The sequence below is a fragment of the Bos grunniens genome, chromosome 12 (assembly GCF_055505025.1).
Source record: "Bos grunniens cultivar Pamir isolate PY7600 chromosome 12, Bosgru_T2T1.0, whole genome shotgun sequence".
NCBI lineage: Eukaryota > Metazoa > Chordata > Mammalia > Artiodactyla > Bovidae > Bos > Bos grunniens.
The window spans coordinates 71,133,214-71,152,561 of NC_141176.1; the positions used below are offsets into that span (position 1 = coordinate 71,133,214).

General features: G+C 38.2%; 1 protein-coding gene and 1 pseudogene across 1 annotated transcript in view; one reads left to right on the forward strand and one right to left on the reverse strand.

Moving 5' to 3' along the window:
* The window catches only part of LOC147361871 (ATP-binding cassette sub-family C member 4-like), a 448,560-nt gene that overhangs the window by 217,190 nt on the left and 212,022 nt on the right, over positions 1 to 19,348 (forward strand). The gene's annotated exons all lie outside the window — the stretch shown is intronic.
* On the reverse strand, positions 16,395 to 17,887 carry LOC147361872 (glutamyl-tRNA(Gln) amidotransferase subunit A, mitochondrial pseudogene; annotated as a pseudogene).

A 19,348-nucleotide genomic window follows, 5' to 3' on the forward strand; every position in this document is an offset into this window, starting at 1 on the left:
GAACTAAATAGCCTCTTAATGAGGGTGAAAAAAAGAGAGTGAAAAAGCTGGTTTAAAACTCAGTATTAAAAAACTAAGATCATGGCATCTGATCCCATCACTTCATGATAAATAGAAGAGGAAAAGTTCTAAGCAGTGACAGATTTTCTCTTCTTGAGCTTTAAACCACTGCAGATGGTGAATGCAACCTTGAAATTAGAAGCTTGTTTCTTGGAAGGAAAGCTATGACAAACCTAGACAGCCTATTAAAAAGGAAAGACACCATCTTGCTAACAAGATGTAAGGTCTGTATAGTCAAAGTTATGGTCCTTCTAGTAGTCTTGTATGGATATGAGAGCTGGACCATAAAGAAGGCTGAGCACCAAAGAATTGATGCTTTCAAACTGTGGTGCTGGAGAAGACACATGAAAGTTCCTTGGACAGCATGGAGATCAAACCAGTCAATCCTAAAGGAAATCAACCCTGGATATTCATAGGAAGGACTGATGTTGAAGCTGCAGCTTCAATACTTTGGCCACCTGATATGAAGAGCTAACTCAATGGAAAAGACTCTGAGGCTGGGAAAGATTGAGGACAGGAGATTAAGAGGGCAACAGAGGATAAGACGGTTGGATGACATCACTGATTCAATGGACTTGAACTTGGGCAAACTCTGGGAGATGATGAAGGACAAGAGAGCCTGGTGTGCTGCAGTCCATGGGGTTGCAAAGAGTCAGACATGACTTAGTGATGGAAAAACAACAAATATCCCATTGTATATATGTACCACAATTTCTTCATCCATTCATCTGTCATTGAATATCTAGATTGCTTCCATGTCCTGGCTATTGTAAATAGTGATACAGGGAACATTGAGGTACATGTGCCTTTTTGAATTATGGTTTTTCTCAAGGTGAATGCTCAGTTGTGAATGCTGGGTCATACAGTAGTTTTATTCCTAGAACTTTAAGGACTTCCATACTCTTCTCCATAGTGGCTGTATGGATTTACATTCCCACCAACAGTGTAAGAGGGTCCCCCTTTCTCCACATCCTCTCCAGCATTTATTGTTTGAAGGTTTTTTGATGATGGCCAATCTGAGTGGTATGAGGTGGTACCTCATTTAGTTTTGATTTGCATCTTGAAAGGAAATGCAAAAAAACAAAATGGTTGTCTGGGGAGGCCTTACAAATAGCTGTGAAAAGAAGAGAAGCGAAAAGCAAAGGAGAAAAGGGAAGATATAAGCATCTGAATGCAGAGTTCCAAAGAATAGCAAGAAGAGATAAGAAAGCCTTCCTCAGTGGTCAATGCAAAGAAATAGAGGAAAACAACAGAATGGGAAAGACTAGAGATGTCTTCAAGAAAATTAGAGATACCAAGGAACATTTCATGCAAAGATGGGCTCGATAAAGGACAGAAATGGTATGAATCTAACAGAAGCAGAAGTTATTAAGAAGAGGTGGCAAGAATACACAGAAGAACTGTACAAAAAAGATCTTCATGACTCAGATAATCATGATGGTTTGATCACTAATCTAGAACCAGACTTCCTGGAATGTGAGAGTCAAGTGGGCCTTAGAAAGCATCATTACGAACAAAGCTAGTGGAGGTGATGGAATTCCAGTTGAGCTCTTTCAAATCCTGAAAGATGATGCTGTGAAAGTGCTGCACTCAACATGCCAACAAATTTGGAAAACTCAGCAGTGGCCACAGGACTGGAAAAGGTCAGTTTTGATTCCAATCCCAAAGAAAGGCAATTCCCGAGAATGCTCAAACTATCGCACAATTGCACTCATCTCACATGCTAGTAAAGTAATGCTCAAAATTCTCCAAGCTAGGCTTCAGCAACACATGAACCGTGAACTTCCTGATGTTCAAGCTGGTTTTAGAAAAGGCAGAGGGACCAGAGATCAAATTGCCAACATCCGCTGGATCATGGAAAAAGCAAGAGAGTTCCAGAAAAACATATACTTCTGCTTTATTGACTATGCCAAAGTCTTTGACTGTGGATCACAATAGACTGTGGAAAATTCTTCAAGAGAAGGGAATACCAGACCACCTGACCCGCCTCTTGAGAAATCTGTATGCAGGTCAGGAAGCAACAGTTAGAACTGGACATGGAACAACAGACTGGTTCCAAATAGGAAAAGGAGTACGTCAAGGCTGTATATTGTCACCCTGCTTATTTAACTTATATGCAGAGTACATCATGAGAAACGCTGGACTGGAAGAAACACAAGCTGGAATCAAGATTGCTGGGAGAAATATCAATAACCTCAGATATGCAGATGACACCACCCTTATGGCAGAAAGTGAAGAGGAACTAAAAAGCCTCTTGATGAAAGTGAAAGAGGAGAGTGAGAAAGTTGGCTTAAAGCTCAACATTCAGAAAATGAAGATCATGGCATCTGGTCTCATCACTTCATGGGAAATAGATGGGGAAACAGTGGAAACAGTGTCAGACTTTATTTTTCTGGGCTCCAAAATCACTGCAGATGGTGACTGCAGCCATGAAATTAAAACATGCTTACTCCTTGGAAGGAAAGTTTTGACCAACCTAGATAGCATATTCAAAAGCAGAGACATTACTTTGCCAACAAAGGTCCGTCTAGTCAAGGCTATGGTTTTTCCTGTGTTCATGTATGGATGTGAGAGTTGGACTGTGAAGAAGGCTGAGCACCGAAGAATTGATGCTTTTGAACTGCAGTATTGGAGAAGACTCTTGAGAGTCCCTTGGACTGCAAAAAGATCCAATCAGTCCATTCTGAAGGAGATCAGCCCTGCAATTTCTTTGGAAAGAATGATGCTAAAGCTGAAACTCCAGTACTTTGGCCACCTCATGCGAAGAGTTGACTCATTGGAAAAGACTCTGATGCTGGGAGGGATTGGGGGCAGGAGGAGAAGGGGACGACAGAGGATGAGATGGCTGGATGGCATCACTGACTCGATGGACGTGAGTCTGAGTGAACTCCGGGAGTTGGTGATGGACAGGGAGGCCTGGCGTGCTGCCATTCATGGGGTCGCAAAGAGTCGGACACGACTGAGTGACTGAACTGAACTGAACTGAACTGAGGTGGCCTCCACTGAACATAGAGTTGCCTATTCACTGGGCTGTCCAGGTTATTTCTGTAGGTACAATTTTTTTTTTTTTTAACTTATTTATTTTTAAGTGAAGGATACTTGCTTTACAGTATTGCATTGGTTTCTACCAAATATCAACATGAATCAGCCGTAGGTTTACCCATGTTTCTCCCACCTGAACATCTCTCCTACATCCCTCCCAATATCACCCCTCTAGGTTGTTACCCAGCCCCTGATTAGAGTTCCCTGAGTCAGACAGCAAATTCCCATTGGCTATCTCTTTTACATATGGTAATGTATATTTCCATTTTACTCTCTCCATACATCCCTCTCCTTCCTCCCCCACTAGCCTTGTCCATAAGTCTGTTCTCTATGTCTGTGTCTTTATTGCTGCTCTGCAAATAGGTTGATCTGTATTATCTTTCTAGATTCCACATATGTGCATTAGTATTTGATATTTGTTTTTCTCTTTTTGACATAATTCATTCTGTATAATAGGCTCTAGTTCATCTACCTCATTAAAGGGAAAGGGAAGTCGTTCAGTCGTGTCCGACTCTTTGTGACCCCATGGGCTGTAGACTACCAGGCTCCTCCATCCATGGAGTTTTCCAGGCAAGAGTACTGGAGAGGGGTGCCATTTTCTTCTCCAGGGGATCTTGCCTACCCAGGGATTGAACCTGGGTCTCCCGCATTGCAGGCAGACACTTTACCATCTGAGCCATGAGGGAAGCCCATCCACCTCGTTAGGGCTGACTCAAATGCATTCCTGTTAATGGCTGAGTAATATTTCATTGTATATATATACCACCACTTCTTTTTCTTTTTAGTTAATTTATCTATTTTAATTGGAGGCTAATTACTTTATAATATTTTAGTGGTTTTTGCCATACATTGACATGAATCAGCCATGGGTGTACATGTGTTCTCCATCCTGAACCCCCTCCCCATCCCATCCCTCAGGGTCATCCCAGTGCACCAGCCCTGAGCACCCTGCCTCATGCATTGAACTTGGAATGGTGATCTGTTTCACATATGGTAATATACGATTCGTTGCTATTCTCTCAAATCATCCCACCTTCACCTTCTCCCACAGAGTCCAAAAGTCTGTTCTTTATCTCTGTGTCTCTTTTGGTGTCTCAAATACAGGGTTATCATTACCATCTTTCCAAATATCATATATATGTGTTAGTATGCTGTATTGGTGTTTTTCTTTCTGACTACTTCACTGTGTATAATAGGCTCCAGTTTCATCCAACTCATTAGAACAGATTCAAATGCATTCTTTTTAATGGCTGAATAATATCCCATTGTATATACCTACCATGGCTTTCTTATCCATTTGTCTGCTGATAGACATCTAGGTTGTTTCCATGTCCTGCCTATTGTAAACAGTGCTGCGATGAACATTTGGGTACATGTGTCTCTTTCAATTCTGGTTTATTCTAGTTCTGTGAAAAATACCATTGGTAGCTTGATAGGGATTGCATTGAATCTGTAGATCGCTTTGGATAGCATACTCATTTTCACTATATTGATTCTTCTGATCCACAAACATTGTATATTTCTCTGTCTATTTGTGTCATCTTTGATTTCTTTCATCAGTGTTTTATAGTTTTCTATATACAGACCTTAGTTTCTTTAGGTAGATTTATTCCTAAGTATTTTATTCTTTTCATCGTAATGGTGAATGGAATTTTTGCCTTAGTTTCTCTTTCTGTTTTCTCATTGTTAGTGTATAGGAATGCAAGGATTTCTCTGTGTTAATTTTATATCCTGCAACTTTACTGTATTCATTGATTAGCTCTAGTAATTTTCTGGTGGATTCTTTAGGGTTTTCTATGTAGAGGATCATGTCATCTGCAAGCAGTGAGAGTTTTTCTTCTTTTCCAATCTGGATTCCTTTTATTTCTTTTTCTTCTCTGATTGCTGTGGCTAAAACTTCCAAAACAATGTTGAATAGCAGTGGTGAGAGTGGGCACCCTTGTCTTGTTCTTGACTTTAGGGCAAATGCTTTCAATTTTTCTCCATTTAAGATAATGTTTGCTGTGGGTTTATTAGATATGGTTTTTATTATTTTGTGGTATGTTCCTTCTATGCCTGGTTTCTGGTGGGTTTTTTTTTTTTTTTAATCATAAATAAATGTTGAATTTTATCAAAGGCTTTCTCTGCATCTATTGAAATAATTATATGTTTTTTATCTTTCAGTTTGTTAATGTGGTGTATCACATTGATTGATTTGTGAATATTAAAGAATCCTTGCATCCCTGGGATAAAGCCCACTGGGTTATGATATATGATCTTTTTAATATGTTGTTGGATTCTGTTTGCTAGAACTTTGTTGAGGATTTTTGCATCTATGTTTGTCAGTGATATTGGCCTGTAGTTTTCTTTTTTGTGGCATCTTTGTCTGGTTTTGGTATTAGGGTGATGGTGGCCACATAGAAAGTGTTTGGAAGTTTACCTTCCTCTTCAATTTTCTGGAAGAGTTTGAGTAGACTAGGTGTTAGCTCTTTTCTAAATTTTTGATAGAATTCACCTGTGAAGTCATCTGGTCCTAGGCTTTTGTTTGCTGGAAGATTTTTGATTTCAGTTTCAATTTCTGTGCTTGTGATGGGTCTGTTAAGATTTTCTATTTCTTCCTGGTTCAGTTTTGGAAAGTTATACTTTTCTAAGAATTTGCCCATTTCTTCCAAGTTGCCCACTTTATTGTCATATGGTTGCTGATAGTAGTCTCTTATGATCCTTTGTATTTCTGTGTTGTCTGTTGTGATTTATCCGTTTTCACTTTTAATTTTGTTAATTTGATTCTTCTCCCTTTTTTCCTTGACGAGTCTGGCTAATGGTTTGTCTATTTTATTTATCTTCTCAGAGAACTAGCTTTTAGTTTTGTTGATTTTTGCTATAGTGTCCTTTGTTTCTTTTTCATTTATTTCTGCCCTAATTTTTATGATTTATTTCCTTCTACTAACCCTGGGGTTCGTCATTGTTTCTTTTTCTAGTTGCTTTAGGTGTAAAGTTAGGTTATTTATTTGATTTTTCTCTTGTTTCTTGAGGTAAGCTTGTATTGCTGTGAACCTTCCCCTTTGCACTGCTTTTACTGAATCCCATGGGTTTTGGGTTGTGGTGTTTTCATTTTCGTTTGTTTCTATGAATATTTTTATTTCTTTTTTTAAATTTCTTCCATGATTTGTTATTCAGAAGCATGTTGTTTAGCCTCCATATATTTGTATTTTTAATAGTTTTTTTTTTTTTTCCCCCTGTAGTTGACATCTAATCTTACTGCATTGTGATCAGAAAGGATGCTTGAAATGATTTGAATTTTTTTTTTTTTTTTTTGAATTTACCAAGGCTATATTTATGGCCCAGGATGTGATCTATCCTGGAGAATGTTCTGTGTGCTCTTGAGAAAAACATGAAATTCATTGTTTTGGGGTGAAATGTCCTAAAGATATCAATTAGGTCTAACTGGCCCATTGTATCATTTAAAGTTTGTGTTTCCTTGCTAATTTTCTGTTTGGTTGATCTAACCATAGGTATGAATGGGGTATTAAAACTCCCACTATTATTGTTTACTGTTAATTTCCCCTTTATTCCTTGTTAGCATTTGTCTTACATATTGTGGTGCTCCTATGTTGGGTGTATATATATTTATAATTGTTATATCTTTTCCTTGGACTGATCCTTTATCATTATGTAGTATCCTTCTTTGTCTCTTTTCACGGCCTTTATTTCAAAGTCTATTTTATCTGATATGAATATTGCTACTCCTGCTTTCTTTTTGTCTCCATTTGCATGAAATATCTTTTTCCAGCCCTTCACATTCAGTCTGTATGTGTCCCTTGGTTTGAGGTGGGTCTCTTGTAGACAGCATATATATAGGGGTCTTTTTTTTGTATCCATTCAGCCAGTCTTTGTCTTTTTGTTGGGGCTTTCAACCTATCTACATTTAAGGTAATTATTGATAAGTATGATCCCACTGCCATTTATTTTGTTGTTTTGGGTTCGAGTTTATAAACCTTTTCTGTGTTTCCTATATAGAGAATATTCTTTAGCAGTTATTGGAGAGACGGTTTGGTGGTGCTGAATTCCCAGCTTTTGCTTGTCTGTAAAGCTTTTGATTTCTCCTTCATATTTTAATGAGATCCTTGATGAGTATAGCAATCTTGATTGTAGGTTTTTCTCTTTCATCACTTTAAGTATGTCCTGCCACTCCCTTCTGGCCTGAAGAGTTTCTATTGAAAGATTAGTTGTTATCCTAATGGGGATGTTATTTGTTGCTTTTTCCTTGCTGCTTTTAATATTTACTCTTTGTGTCTGATCTTCATTAGCTTGATTAATATGTGTCTTGGGGTCTTTATCCTTGGGTTTATCCTGTTTGGGACTCTCTGGGTTTTTTGACTTGGCTGGCTATTTCCTTCCCCATTTTAGGGAAGTTTTCAACTATTATCTCCTCGAGTATTTTCTCTTGGCCTTTCTTTTTGTTTTCTTCTTCTGGGACTCCTATGGTTCAAATGTTGGGCATTTAATATTGTCCCAGAGGTCTTTGAAGTTGTGCTCATTTCTTGTAGTTCTTTTTTTCTTTTTCCCTCTCTGCTTCATTGATTTCTATCATTCTATCCTCCACCTCACCTATCCTATCTTCTGCCTCAGTTATTCTACTGTTGGTTTCCTCCAGAATGCTTTTGATCTCAGTTATTGCATTATTCATTATTGACTGACTCTTCTTTATTTCTTCTAGGTCTTTGTTAAACATTTCTTGCATCTTCTCAATCCTTGTCTCTAGTCTATTTATCTGTAACTCCATTTTGTTTTCAAGATGTTGGACCATCTTTACTATCATTATTGTGAATTCTCCCTATCGCCACCTCTTTTGTTTGGTTTGATGGGCATTTATGTGTTCCTTTACCTGCTGCATATTTCTCTGCCTTTTAATTTTGTTTAGATTGCTGTGTTTGGGTTGGCCTTTCTGTAGGCTGGAAGTTTGTGGTTCCTCTTTATTGTGAAGCTAGCTCCCTGTGGGTGGGGTTGGACAAGTGGTTTGTCAAGGTTTCCTGGTTAGGTGTTGGGACCAGCTCAACAACAAACTGACATGATGGAGTGGTGCTGCAGAAGAATAAAGAAAAGTAAGACTCAGAAATAAGGTGAGGATCAGGGGGCTGAAGCCATTTGTAGGCAAAAGCCAAGATCCTGATCCTTGCAGGCTTTTTATTGCTAACATCTACTTCCTTTTGTGTGCTCTAAAGATATCTGTTTTTTACAATTTCAGATTGGGGATAACGATATACAATGCACAGTCCTCAATGTCAAACCTTCAGGCATGTCATGACTATGTTTAGCCCTTCAGCTAGTGACGACCTTTCTCAGCAACTCCCTCAAGGCTCTGGTCATGAGAACAGTCACTAATATTTTTCCATCAATCACATCACTACTTCAGCATCTTGTTTTCAAGATGTTTTTCCACGATGTACTTTTTACTGCTCCCAGCCCTTCGTCTGGGGGTCATGAGAAACTCATTCTTATTTTTCAAAGAAGCCTTGTTAATTATAGTATAGGCCTGTGCATAGCATATTCCCTATATGCCCCCCCCCCCTTTTTAGAAGCTTATTTTTAATGATTATTGTTGATCATAGAAGCCAAAGTGATAGTCACTAATTGCTGTTGTTGTCCATCGACTTTCTTGGTAATTCACTGCCAGACTATGAAGAAACAGAAAAAAAGACATATAAAAATTAACATAAAACCAGCCATTTATCCTCTGATAGTTGTCAAGTATGGAATGGGATTTAATTGAGAAACCCCATTTGCTGCTGCTTCTAGCAGATTAGATCCTTGCAAAAGGTGTAGTTTCTGAGAGAAAGTTTCCATAACCTCTTGTTGTAAATTATTAATATCCAGAGATATATTACCTTGATTTAAGAGGTGTTGTTTAACTTTGTCTCAATGAAGTGAAGATTCATTATATTTGTGAGGAGTGACACAAAAAGAAGTTATGTGCCAATCACACTTAAGACGAATCTGTTTTTGCATACTATTTACTCAATCACCTAGTATAACAACCTTTGTAAATCAGCCATTTGTGCAGTGAATTTTTCATCTGTTTTTCTCTAGGTAGACCAAAGAACATCAGAGTCTTTATGCCATTCTTGCACAAAGTGTGCAGTCTGTTCACTCTGAAGTAATGCCACTCCTGCTACAGCTGCTCTAGTAGCTATAGCAATAATTCCTAAAATGGCAGCAATTAACAGTCCAATAAACCGTTTAGTGCGTTTTAACACTTTCTTAAGGATTTCTTCTGCAATATAGACTGTGGGGGTATCCTGCCATGGTCTATTCATTTTTACAGGAAGCCATACTCCAGATCTGATTTTTAGAACATATAGAGAATAGTCATTCTGAAACTGGAGAGAATAATTGATACAAGTGTAAAAGGAACAACTTTGACAAGTAAGTAACCCAGAAGAGACATTATAAAAAGTAGGTCTTATCAAAAATACAAAAGGTAAATGAACAGATGCTTTAATCCAATGGGTTGAATTTTTATCAAACTGTAAGGAATGACCAGATACTATTGAATTAAATTGCCCCTTCCATGCTGTTATGAGTTGGAAGGCAGCTGATATTTTCCACAATTCTGAATGTAAAGGCATATAAGGTAATTTAGGCAAGGGAGGGGAGAAGCTCCCTCCATGCCAATATATAGAGCTAATAACAATGTTATTGATGGAATCTAAAGCTGAAACTCCAGTACTTTGGCCACCTCATGCAAAGAGTTGACTCATTGGAAAAGACTCTGATTCTGGAAAGGATTGGGGGCAGGAGGAGAAGGGAACGACAGAGGATGAGATGGCTGGATGGCATCACTGACTCAATGGACGTGAGTTTCAGTGAACTCCAGGAATTGGTGATGGACAGGGAGGCCTGACGTGCTGCAATTCATGGGGTCTCAAAGAGTCAGACACGACTGAGCGACTGAACTGAACTGAATGTATTGTTTAATGATACAGGTAAATCCAAATTATTATTTTTGTCGAAAGGATCTCCTTTGGGACTCCAATCAGTAATTTCTCCATCAGAAGTATTGGCCATAATATGTCCAGTATTAGCTTTACATAATTTCCATTGTACCCAATGCTCTATTCCAGATTTTATCGAAATAATACAGTTAGGTAGATGGGGTGGAAACATAGTAGTATTTTCTCCTGTGATATTAAAGGAAATGTTTCTAACAAAAAAAAATGAGTTTTGTTCCTTTGAAGTTCTTTAACTATAGATAACCAACTTTGTAATCCTCTTTTAAGACAGTGAGTTTCCACTCCCATACATATAGGGGTAAGATCTGGTCCCACAGTATAATTGACAGTAACATTTGAAAGTTGTCGGGCCTCTTCTTCTAGTTTTAAAGGAAGGCTTGGGTCAAAAGAGCCAGGTAACCAAGAAGAGTCATTTATGAAAATTGGAACAGAAGAATCCTCCCACATAATTGGCCTTAATAGGGGAGGATTGGGCACAGATGGAGAAACAGTGGAAACAGTGTCAGACTTTATTTTTTTGGGCTCCAAAATCACTGCAGATGGTGATTGCAGCCATGAAATTAAAAGACGCTTACTCCTTGGAAGGAAAGTTATGACCAAACTAGATAGCATATTCAACAGCAGAGACATTACTTTGCCAACAAAGGTCCATCTAGTCAAGGCTATGGTTTTTCCTGTGGTCATGTATGGATGTGAGAGTTGGACTGTGAAGAAGGCTGAGCGCCAAAGAATTGATGCTTTTGAACTGTGGTGTTGGAGAAGACTCTTGAGAGTCCCTTGGACTGCAAGGAGATCCAACCAGTCCATTCTGAAAGAGATCAGCCCTGGGATTTCTTTGGAGGGAATAATTCTAAAGCTGAAACTCCAGTACTTTGGCCACTTCATGCGAAGAGTTGACTCATTGGAAAAGACTCTGATGCTGGGAGATGCTGGGAGGGATTTGGGGCAGGAGGAGAAGGGGACAGCAGAGGATGAGATGGCTGGATGGCATCACTGACTCGATGGACGTGAGTCTGAGTGAACTCCGGGAGTTGGTAATGGACATGGAGGCCTGGCGTGCTGTGATTCATGGGGTCGCAAAGAGTCAGACACAACTGAGCGACTGAACTGAGCACATATGCCCAGTAAGTATGACTGGCACCTACCATGGTAGTTACCACAGATAACATAGCCAAGAACAAGGTAGCTGAGGTCAAAGGCTGTCCCTGTTCTTTGACCAATTTTTCCTATTCAATGATCAATTTCTTCAATTGACCCCAAGTGGGCGGTTTGGCTTTGTTGGTCCATGGAGCTGGTTCAGGGCAGTTGCTGATCATCAGTCTTGTTACCCCATCACTGGCAGCTCTCCAGGAGGATTGATGTCAAACCATGTCCTCTTCTTTCCTTACTTTGACATGCCTTCCTGGTATCCAATGGTGTTGTCCATCATCTGAAATGACAAGAGTGTAACCTTGTCCTTTCTTAAGTCTAAAGCCCTTACAACAATTATTCATAGCATTTTCCAACCATACAGGAGTATTATCTGCAATCATTTTCACTAAGTATAATTTTCACTAAGAATGGTGTTCTGAAAATGCACTGTTGCTGCTGATGTTGTATGATCCAATTGTAAATCCAAAAAAATTAAAGTAAATTAGCTTGGACTAATTTCTATTTTGGTGTCATCAATATGCCATACTTTTCTCCCCCTTTCTGTTTAAATAGCATATTTTTTAGAGTGTGATGAGTGCGTTCAAGACCACAATGAGTGGTCTTGAGAATTATATGGAATACCTGTAGAATGAGAAATATTCCAATCAGATAAAATTTTTGCAAAACCATGACTCACATATGCAGGGCCATTATCAATTTTAACATGTTTTGGTAGGCCCATGTAAGAAAAGGCCTGCAAAAAACGTGAGATAACATGAGCAGATGTTTCTTCAGAATGAGCAGAAGCATAAATCATGCATGAATATGTATCCACAGAAACATGAACAGCTCCTAAACGTCCAAAAGAAGGGACATGAGTAACATCAGTCTGCCAAATATTGGGATAAAGGCCTCTGGGATTAACCCCTGTAGCTGTAGGAATGTGGTGAGTAAGAGTACACATAGGGCAGGCAGAAACAATATTTCTGGCCTCTTGTCTGGATAATTGAAATTTATTCATCAAGCCATGTATATTTATATATGCGAGTTGATGAAATTCATAAGAAGTAAAAAAAGCAATTAACAAAGAGTTAATGGAATCATTGCCCTTTGCCAACGGTCCAGGCAACTTAGAATGAGATCTGATATGTATAATGTAAAAAGGGGCAGAACAAAGCCTTAATATATTTTGTAATTGAGATAACATTGTAATAATAGATGATTTAGAAGAAGCCTTTGGTAGAGATATGGTTTCAATGATTTGTTTTATCTGTATAGCATATTGAGAATCTGATATAATATTTAAAGCTGTAGAAACATTCTGTAATAAGGTAGCAATAGCCTTTAATTCATCTTGTTGAACAGAGGCTAGGGTAGACTGACAAACCTTTGTTGTGGATACAGTATAACTGGCTTTGAGAGTTTTATTTATGTCAGTAAAATACATGGGGGCATTAGGAAGAAGAATTGTTTTAGTAATAATAGGAATTACCTATTTGTGTTTAGCAGCAATAGTAATCAAAGGTGACTTTGGAAAATGGTTATGAACCTCACCTATGAAATCAGCAATGGCTATTTGCCAATCCATACTGGTAACAAATAATCTATGGATTTGATTATTAGTGAAAGGAAAAACAACTTCACATGGATCATAATCAGAAAGTTGTATACATCTGGATCTCATTTTTGAAATAAGAAAGGAAATAAACATGTAAGTAGTCATTATTTTCTTAGGAGTGTGGAATAAAATTTCCCATTCCAGGATACCCTGCAATTGTCATAATATTCCTGTAGGGAAATCTAAAGCAGGAAGAATAAGTAAAGAAATTGGCACAGTCAGATCTACTTGTTTAAGTTGTCTTTGTTGTATAGCTTGATTTACAAGATCCAATTTCTGTTTAGCCTGTTCTGTTAGTATACAGGGTTTGTTTAAATCAAATTCTCCTTGTAGGATTTGAAATATATGTGTTAAGGAATGGTTGGGAATTCCTAAAGATGGTTGTAACCAATTTATATCTCCTAATAATTTCTGAAAATCATTTAAAATTTTCAAGGAATCAGTTCAAATTTATATTTTTTTGTGGTTTAATAATATTTCTTTGCGATATATATCCTAAATAGGTATATGGTTCCTGCTTTTGTGATTTATCAACAGCAATATATAACCCATATTCTTTTAATTTAATCTCTGTATTTAAGAAAATGCATTGAAGTTCCTCAGCAAAAGGAAAAGCTAGAATAATATCATTCATACAGTGGATAATATAAGCATGAGGGAATTGTTTTCTAATAAATTTAGTGGTTGGGAGATGTATAATTGACATAATGTAGGACTATTAAGCATTCCTTGTGGCAATACCTTCCAGTAATACCGAGACCCTGGTTTTTTATTATTAAATGACAGTATAGTAAAAGCAAAATGGAGAGCATTAGATTCTTGTAGAGGAATAGTATAAAAACAATCTTTAAGATCAATGATTTTTATTTTCCAATTTCATGGTATCATAGAAGGTGACAGAATGCCTGGTTGTAAAGCACCCGTAGGTTTGATTATAGCATTAATTTTTCTTAAATCAGTTAACATTCTCCTTTTCCCGGATTTCTTCTTAATAACAAAGACAGGAGAATTCCAAGGACTAGTAGTTGAGGTAATATGATTAAGAGATAATTGTTCCTCTACTAGCTGTTCAAGAGCCTGTAACTTTTCATGTGATAGGGGCCACTGCTCTGTCCAAGTAGGCTCATCAGATTTCCATGTCAACTTAAGTGCTGTTTTTGTTGTTTGGGAGTGGCCTCCACTAAAAAACCTGTGTATTTTGAACAGGATTGTATCCCATATTTACCGTAATTTTTTTAGCTTGAGAAGCTATAGTAGGAATTGTTACATAAGCTGTCCATTGCACCAATAGATCTCACCCCCATAAATTAATAGGGATATCTGCAACCAAAGGTTGTAAAGTTGAAGGTTGTTGTTTGGGGCCTGAACGGGTCAAAATATTAGTACTTTTTTGAATATTTTGCATAGTTCCAATTCCTGATGCTGGGAAAGATTGAGGGCAGTAGGAGAAGGGGATGACAGAGGATGAGATGGCTGGATGACATCACCGACTCGATGCACATGAATTTGGGTGAACTCCGGGAGTTGGTGATGGACAGGGAGGCCTGGTGTGCTGTGATTCATGGGGTTGCAGAGAGTTGGACATGACTGAGTGACTGAACTGAACTAAATAATGAATGATGTTGAACATCTTTTCAGGTAATTATTAGCCATCTGTATCTTTTCTTTGGAGAAATGTCTGCTTAGGTCTTTTGCCCACTTTTTGATTGGGTTATTTGTTTTTTCTGGTATTGATTTGTATAAGCTGCTTGTATATTTTTGAAATTAACCCTTTGTCACTTGTTTCATTTGCTATTATTTTTTCCCATTCTGAGGGTTGTCTTTTCACCTTGTTTATAGTTTCCTTTACTGTGCAAAATCTTCTAAATTTACTTAGGTCCCATTGTTAATTTATTTTTTTATTTCCATTACTGTAGGAGGTGGGTCATAGAGGATCTTGCTGTGATTTATGTCATAGTGTTCTGCCTATGTTTTCCTCTAAGATTCTATAGTTTATGGTCTTATATTTAGATCTTTAATCCATTTTGAGTTTATCTTTGTGTATGGTGTTAGGAAGTATTTTAATTTCATTCTTTTACATGTAACTATCCAGTTTTCCCAGCGGCACTTATTGAGGAAATTATCTTTGCCCCATTGTATATTCTTGCATCCTTTGTCAAAAATAAGGGTACCAGTGATTTTGTTAGTGCCCTCGTTACAAAGATGTAGAAGTTTTGCTTACTCTAAGCTTACTTGTACTGTAGGCAGTGTTGTTTTTAATGAATATTTTGGCAGAATGCATCATTTTTCAGGAACAGGTATATTGTATTATAATAGAAATCCTGTACTTTGTTTATACTTCAGTTCAGTTCAGTCACTCAGTCATGTCCAACTCTTTGTGACCCCATGAATTGCAGCACGCCCAGCCTTCCTGTCCATCATCAACTCCCAGAGTTCACTCAAACTCATGTCCATCGAGTCAGTGATGCCATCCATCCATTTCATCCTCTGTCGTCCCCTTTTCCTCCTGCCCCTAATCCCTCCCATCATCAGAGTCTTTTCCAATGAGTCAACTCTTCACATGAGGTGGCCAAAATACTGGAGTTTCAGCTTTAGCATCATTCCTTCCAAAGAACACCCAGGACTGATCTCCTTTAGAATGGACTGGTTGGATCTCCTTGCAGTCCACGGGACTCTCAAGAGTCTTCTCCAACACCACAGTTCAAAAGCATCAATTCTTCAGCGCTCAGCTTTCTTCACTGTCCAACTCTCACATCCATACATGACCACTGGAAAAACCATAGCCTTGACTTGACAGACCTTTGTTGACAAAGTAATGTCTCTGCTTTTAAATATGCTATCTAGTTTGGTCATAACTTTCCTTCCAAGGAGTAAGCGTCTTTTAATTTCATGGCTGCAATCACCATCTGCAGTGATTTTGGAACCCCCCCCAAAAAAAGTCTGCCACTGTTTCCACTGTTTCCCCATCTATTTGCCATGAAGTGATGGGACCAGATGCCATGATCTTAGTTTTCTCAATGTTGAGCTTTAAGCCAACTTTTTCACTCTCCTCTTTCGCTTTCATCAAGAGGCTTTTGAGTTCCTCTTCACTTTCTGCCATAAGGGTGGTGTCATCTGCATATCTGAGGTTATTGATATTTCTCCCTGCAATCTTAATTCCAGCTTGTGCTTCCTCCAGCCCAGCGTTTCTCATGATATACTCTGCATATAAGTTAAATAAGCAGGGTGACAATATACATACTTAGTGGATACTTAATAAATGCTGACAGATTTTTTATAATTAAATACATCACAAGAATTTTAAAAAGTGATTTCAAGGAATGACTGTACTGACAATGAATCAAATTACAAGATCATTTGAATTGTCTAAACACATGTATACCTGTGGTGGATTCATTTTGATATTAGGCAAAACTAATAAAATTATGTAAAGTTTAAAAATAAAATAAAATTTAAAAAAAAATAAAAGCTTTAAAAGTCATAATAATTTGAATGGTATAGTTATTACTACTATTTTAGAGAAGCAGAGATAATGTTTAATTTTCAAAGTTTGATCAACAATCATCCATTAGTTTGAGAAGTTGAGTAACAGTAAACTGCACTTGCTTTTCAAACCATTTACAGACTGTAAAAAAGCAGCTGGTCACAGAATGCACAACCATTAAACTGCAGTTCTATTGACAGTCCTTGGCTTGGCAGGGCTGTAGGGACAGTCACCACTGGGAATTCTGCCAAATTTACAGTCTGTGTAAAAATATCACCCTGGGCAATTCATGTTCTGTTGTCTTCTTTGATGCACTTTGTGTATGGCACTGCCTCACTCAAGGTAGTAGAAGTTAGGAAAACATTTACTCCAGAGTTAAAAACATTCACAAAATCATTAGTAATGAGTCCTCTCACTTTCTCTGCTTTGATAAAATAGTTCTCATAATTTTCTTTTAATAAGAAAGTTTCCTGAGAGGATTCTTCCCCACACCAAATCATTGAACTCTTCTTGTTTAGTTGCAGCATACATGGCTTCAGTAGACACATCAATGTCAAATCAGTGACCATATTCTAACCTATCAAATCTTGCCATATTTGATGCCACTTCTGATGTACACAGTACATGGTAGCAGACAACTGAATAACTGGTTGGGGCAGGGACACTTCATTTACTTTGGCCCCCTCAGACTCAAAGAGATTAGCAGCTTTGGACCAAAGAGATTGTACTTCACTTGACAATTCTGGTATAAGATATTCCTTTGGAATTCCTATACATCGTTTGCTCACATCTGTTAAACTGGGAAGCATAAATGATTTTAACAGGATCTTGAATTTTGGTAGAATCTTAGAGATCCTGCCCAGCTAGTATACTCAACACAATGGTGCATCATCCATGCATCTAGTTAAGATTCTGGGCACATCATTGAATTCACCAGAGGAATGAGGAAACTAAGTCATAGCTGGATTTTAAACCAACAGCCTCATAGTGGGCAGCTGGATTGCTGGTTGATCCTCTGGAATCTGGTCCTAAAGCAGGGAAGCAAGTGAATGCTGACACAGCCACTGCACTCCCTCCTGAGCTTCCTCCAGTTATAAGCCAATTTGAATCCTTATTTTCACCTTGAGACTTCTGCTTCCTCTTTTCTCTATATTGTTTGAATAACTCCATGGGTTTTTAACTGGTCCAAAAATTCCATCTGTGCTTCTGTATCCCATAGCAGACTCATCTAAGTTTGTTTTTACCATTAACAAAGCTCCCTGATCCAACAACCTCTGTGGAATTTAAGGTGATACTTAACTTTTCAGTATGTTTGATGCACATGTTGTCTCAATGCCAGATGTGCAAAAGTTGTCTTTTACTACAATAGGGATTTCATCTAAATCCCCCAGTGAGTGACCTTATATCTTTTCTCTGATTCTTCAACTTGCTTTAAGACCACCTCTTCTGATACAGTAACTTGGTCTTCTTGAGAAAGGAGAGCTATCTTTGGCAGAGCTCAGCTGGAGTAACCTGGCCTTGTTCTAGTGCCACAGAAACTTCTTGGAAGGTCCAACCCAACATGGTCCTTGTGCCCTGCCTGCCACCACCAGGGCCTGGTGACAAAGGAGGAAGACGAAAAGTTGTTCTTTTGAAGTAGAAGGTGTTTATCAAATTTGTAGCTTTATGGCACAATAGATAAGGGTGTCAAGGTCTTGAAGGCTATTTATGAGGTTTAGGATAGGAGGTTACTATTCACGTCCATTTTCTTTTTTGGAACATCATCACATGCTTGTTTCAATTGCCCCCTGTGTTGGTTAAAATTCTGTGCCCGTAGGTCCTAGAATTATGCATGGTAAAGCTACTTTTCACAGAAATATAGTTTGTTTTTCACTCATGCAAGAAACCTTGTAAAGCTTTGTATCTGTTTTCCAGGGCTGCCATGACCAAGTACTACAAACCAGGTGGTTAAAACAATAGAAATTTATTGTTTCCCAGTTGTGGAGGTTGGAAGTTTGAAATCAAGGTGTCAGCAGGGTCACTGATCCCTCTGAATTCTGGTCACAGGGAGAATCTTTCTTTGCCTCTTCTAGATTTTGGTGGTTGCAGGCAAACCTTGGGTTCCTTGGTTTTTAACTGCCACCACTCCAGTTTATGTTTTCTTCAGGTGGCTGTTTTCTGCCTGTGTTTGTCTCTGGGTATCCTTATAAGGACATCAGTCATATTGGATTCAGGGCCAACCTGACTCCAGTATGATTGCATCTTAATCGGACTCTAATTCCAAATAAAGTCATGTTTTGATGTAACTGGAGTTCCTAGATAGGACTTCAGCCTATCTTTTGGGAGAGGGATATAATTTAACCTGTAACAAGCTCCATGGCTAGTATGATCCTCCATGATGTCAAATGCATTGACCTTGACCATGCTGGCAGCCTCCAAGGCCCAGGCCATGGGGTGGAGAAAGAGCCTGGTTGTTGTCACCCTCCACTGACCTGGATTTAGCCATGTGGCTGCTCCTATTTGCTCAGAAGGCTGGAGAGAGAGAGGGCCTCTTTTCAGGTTGCCATGTGCAGCTAAAACCCAAGGTTTTGTTAGCATGGAAGAAAGAGAGCAGGTTTTGAGGACAGCCAGTAGTCTCTGCCACATGTTCATAGTACTTGGGGGTGGGGGTGGGAGTGGTCTCTGTTGTTCATTTTCTTTCCCACTGTGTGTTTTCTCATTGAATTATTTTTAGCATTTAAAGATTAAGAGGGAGTTTCCTGTATATGATTATATTAGTTTTCTAATGATTTTCAAGACTTTATTTTATTCAGCTAAATTGCATTGAATAATTCCTATTAATAATTGTTGTGGAAAATAGCAAGAAGTGGAAGATATGATCATTCTGTTGAGGAGGAGAGGACTTTGACTAAGGATCAGAGACAAGTGTTTGTGAAAACATGCTTGTGAAAAGTAAGAAAGAGTTAGAGATTTAATAGCCTTATCTTTTAAGATGATGATTTTAATGATAGTTAATTACAAGCAGTAATAGGGATTTGATACTCA